Here is a 4,076-nt window from a genome sequence, read left to right as displayed (position 1 = left end):
TCTAGACATTGAATACTGGTCCAGGGAAAGAGGCTCAAGCAGGCCTGATAACTGGCAGTCTATGTCAGTTGGCTACACTGATAAGAAGAGGTCCGGTAGGGTCTGACACCCCTCATATGTGGGACAGCAGTTGAGAGGTGGGTTAGCTAGAAGATCTGACACCTAAGCATAGGGCATGGAATCTGGTAGTGAAGATGGAGAGGACGATGCATCTATCCCGATCCCTAACACTTTATGAGTGTAGGAGAGTGTTCCAGGAACACATAACATTTTACATTGTTTTCATGGTGGTAGCATGAGGGGTGGTAGCCCTCATAACCTGATTGCTAGGAGGACAATCAAGTATCTCTCTAGGAACTAAACCCTAGACGCATATCTGTGGTGGTGTTCAGTTGTCCTGCAGGACCTAATCTCTAACCTTGTATATAAAGTAGGGAGAAGGTGGTGTCCAGTAGGATGTGATAATTAGCATTGTGTGTGGAATGAGGCACACTGGATTTTCTGGCTTCCTGAAACATAGCAGAGTCTTTATAGTCAGTGAGAGTTGGGAGAATGTGTCCTGCAGGGCTGTTTCTCTAGCATGATAATTTGGAGCAGAAGGAGGGCTTTAGTAAGAGCTGATTCATTACAGGGTATGCATGGCTTTAGAGGAGTGTCCAGCAGAACCTGTCGAAGCAAGAAAAAGCTCTTAGGAACAGAGGAGAAGTTTACACAACCATAGACGATATGATTGAAATGAGTAATTTTTGCCCCACTCCCTTGAATAGATATACTTAAACAGTCAGTAACATAGATGGAGGGTTACCACAATGAGTCCAGACATAAAAGGATGTCTATATTATAGTTGTCCTTTTTTTTAAAAGTTCCACAGATGACTACATTGTATAGACTGTGGCTAACAGCTAAAGGTCTGGTTGAGCCTCCCCTTCTAGAGATATTATAACAAGCCAATTCAGGGTTCCTAAAAAGTGATCTTCATCCACACAAAGTGGTTGCCTGAAACAAGTGTTGGCCAACACCTGTGGTCATCCACTCATAGACAGAGTTATTTAGAATCATGGAGCATACCACACTAGGGAAAATTCCATTCTGATACGAGGGCACTGGATTCTCACTGCATACTGGAAAATGTCCATCCAACAGGGTAACCTGTAGGTGACTAGAGACTACAAAAACACAACTTATTAATGAATAATGATGTTTGAAAACCCATAGAACTGACTCCTCCCAGATCTCAAAGTCATAGGCATTATGGGTCTCTTGGATGAGAAGAATACATTGACCCACCAATGATAAGCAAATAGGAATAGTCAATGAAAACACAGAAGAATTAAAGAGAGCAGTGTACTACACCACATGTAAAACATCAGGTGATTAGTTATGCCAGTCTCATATTGCTGACTAGTATGTCATATTTAAGTAGACAGATATTTTAAAATAAGGTTATTAAATAAACTTTGATGGTTTTGTAATTGTTGATCTTAGCCCTTAGAAAATTTAATATCCTCTATACACTCATTCTAGTGACATTTTTCATCCAAATAATCTGTTTATCTGTTGCCCTACTACTCCCCTACATCTAGCCTATATATCTCACCCCATAACCCTATATACACTGCTGTGTCAGGTCCCATCGGTTGACATCCAGTAGTGTATATGGAGTGATGGGTGACCACCCCACACACATACTACTAGATATCAAATACTACACAGACATGCTAAACAAGCTGGCCAGATTTCCCCACAGCCAAAGCCCACATGTTATCAGGACAACCTCTGCAGCTCCGCATACACTGTAACAAATCAGGTCCTCTTGGAGCATACCCAGGACCCATTCCAGAAATGCTGTATACATCCAACCTCCAATGCCCACACAAACACTGGTATTATTCACACCCTGATAGACATAGACCCAAGCAATACACTTACTAATGTGAATAAGACTGTTCTGGACCACTTGACCCCCACAACTCCAAATAGACTTTTCACAACATGCCCTGTTGGCACAGCCCTGACACTTGCCCAAAACATTCCTAATGTTTTATTCCTATGGTCCCTGCCCTAACCTCGCAGGCACAGCTAAATGGCAGGTCTCGTTAGAGTCAGCCCTGCCACACATTGCATGTTCCTCATGCACTGCTCCAGCATTAGTGAACCCAAAGCCCACCCCACATAAATTCCTAGGTACCAGTCTGTTTAGGAATCCCCTCCTCTCCTCCACCGAGGACTGCACAGTGCAGCAGTATGATTTTACGGGTCATAGTGTTTATCCCTATTTGCACAGAAAAACTTCTAGGTGTCAATTTAACTGTACAATTGTCCTGAAAATATGTCCCACATGTACTACTGCTAGGTATCTGATGCTGTGTCCCTTCATGCCTCATCTATTTCCTCAAGAGAAGACCTAACAGCATCCCATCGTCCATCCAAACTGAACCATGTACATGGCTAAGCATCAGCCCAAGTGGTACACCACTTTTCCAACTACTATGAGACATCAAGTCTTGCTGCTCACCCCAGACTGTCTGCTACTTAGCAGATTTGGTGGAAAGCCCCACACTTGCCACTACACACTCAAAACACACACACACACACACACACACACTCACATACACACACTCACAAATACACACACACTCACACACATACACACAAACACACATATACACACTCACACACACACACTCATACATACACACTCACACATACACACACTCACACTCATGCACACACACACTCATACACACACACACATACACACACACAGACACACTCACACATACACACATACACACACACTCATACACACACACTCACACATACACACATACTCACACACACACACACTCACACACACACTCACACATACACTCACACACACACATACCCACACTCACACACACACTCACACATACACACACACGCACACACTCACACATACACACACTCACACACACTCACACACACTCACACATACACACACACACACACACACACTCACACATACACACACTCACACACACACACTCACACACACAGAGCAAGCTATCAGTACTATGGAAGAGTGGACAGATGGAGGCTAGCAGAAGCATTCAAGCCAAGACATACGCATTTACTTTCCTCTACTCTGCTGTGTATGAAATGATACTGCGGTTCCTGGCTTGACTTTCCCACAATGGTGAACTATAGCCTGGAATTGTAGGCTCAAATAAACTTACTTACCCCCCCCCACATTGCTTTTTGTCAGGGTATTTGGGGGGTACTATTTATTTGGTTTAAGTATCCCTATAACAGTCCACCATTGAAGGAAGCCAGAGGAGGAATTCAGAGAGAGGAAGGAACCATAGAAGAACACTCTTCACTAGTTTGCTTCCTTCTTTCTCTTTCTTCCTCCATTCTTTCCTTCCTTTCTCCCTTCTTTCTTTTCCTTCCTTCCTTTCTTTCTTTCTCTTTCTTTCTCTCCTTTCTTATTCACTTTACACTCTACTCACTGCCCCATTCCTGCTCACCCCCTCCCACAATCCTTCCCCCATCCCCCTTTCCCTCCTCTGAGAGGATGGGACTCCCTGGGTATCCACCCCTAACCTTGTGTGGGTATTTTATTTAGCAAAGGAATGACACTAGAACACCAATCAATGCCTGGCTCCTCTACACTGCTAGGAATCTATGTGTGCTCTTTATTAGTAGGGGTGCTGGGGTATTTGGCAGTTATATACTACCTAGCTATATGTGTGGATGCCACTCTGGGCACACTGTATCCCACTTTAATTTCTAAAAGCATAAATACTGCTTTGCAGAGCCCACCTGAGTCAGAAGCTTTGAAGGTTCAGTTCCTGGGAGTTTGCACATCTATGATCTATGAATGTCCTACTGTGACCTAATGAGGATCCATTGTGAGAGTCCACCCAGCAGATATAAGGGTGCGGGCCTGCCCTGGGTCTCTGTGGATGTAGAGAGGCAGTGTGAAGTTTTACCTGTGAGATTTACTTATGTCTAGTGAGATTGTGTGAGGTTTTGAGTTTCTGATTGATTTTTGGTGTGTGTGTGTGTGTGTGTGTGTGTGTGTGAGAGAGAGA

At 43.8% G+C, this 4,076-nt stretch overlaps 1 protein-coding gene and 1 long non-coding RNA gene across 3 annotated transcripts in view; one reads left to right on the top strand and one right to left on the bottom strand.

Moving 5' to 3' along the window:
* Positions 1-506: 506 nt before the first annotated feature.
* Positions 507-1,387, bottom strand: LOC116097685. Its single transcript, XR_004121519.1, has 2 exons — positions 1,069-1,387; positions 507-666 (listed from the first exon to the last, which is right to left on the bottom strand). It is a non-coding gene; the product is annotated as an uncharacterized LOC116097685 (long non-coding RNA).
* Positions 1,388-3,907: 2,520 nt separating this feature from the next.
* Positions 3,908-4,076, top strand: part of LOC116097684 (sperm motility kinase Z-like) — a 4,782-nt gene continuing 4,613 nt past the window's right edge. For both annotated transcript variants that reach the window (XR_004121518.1, XM_031380304.1), the window contains exon 1: positions 3,908-3,976. The gene's annotated coding sequence lies outside the window, so the exon portion shown is untranslated. The remainder of the gene's footprint in view (positions 3,977-4,076) is intronic.

This window comes from Mastomys coucha, unplaced genomic scaffold (genome assembly GCF_008632895.1).
Source record: "Mastomys coucha isolate ucsf_1 unplaced genomic scaffold, UCSF_Mcou_1 pScaffold2, whole genome shotgun sequence".
Lineage (NCBI taxonomy): Eukaryota > Metazoa > Chordata > Mammalia > Rodentia > Muridae > Mastomys > Mastomys coucha.
The sequence above is the reverse complement of the archived record's forward strand: the minus strand, read 5'-3'. Positions and strand labels throughout refer to the sequence as shown.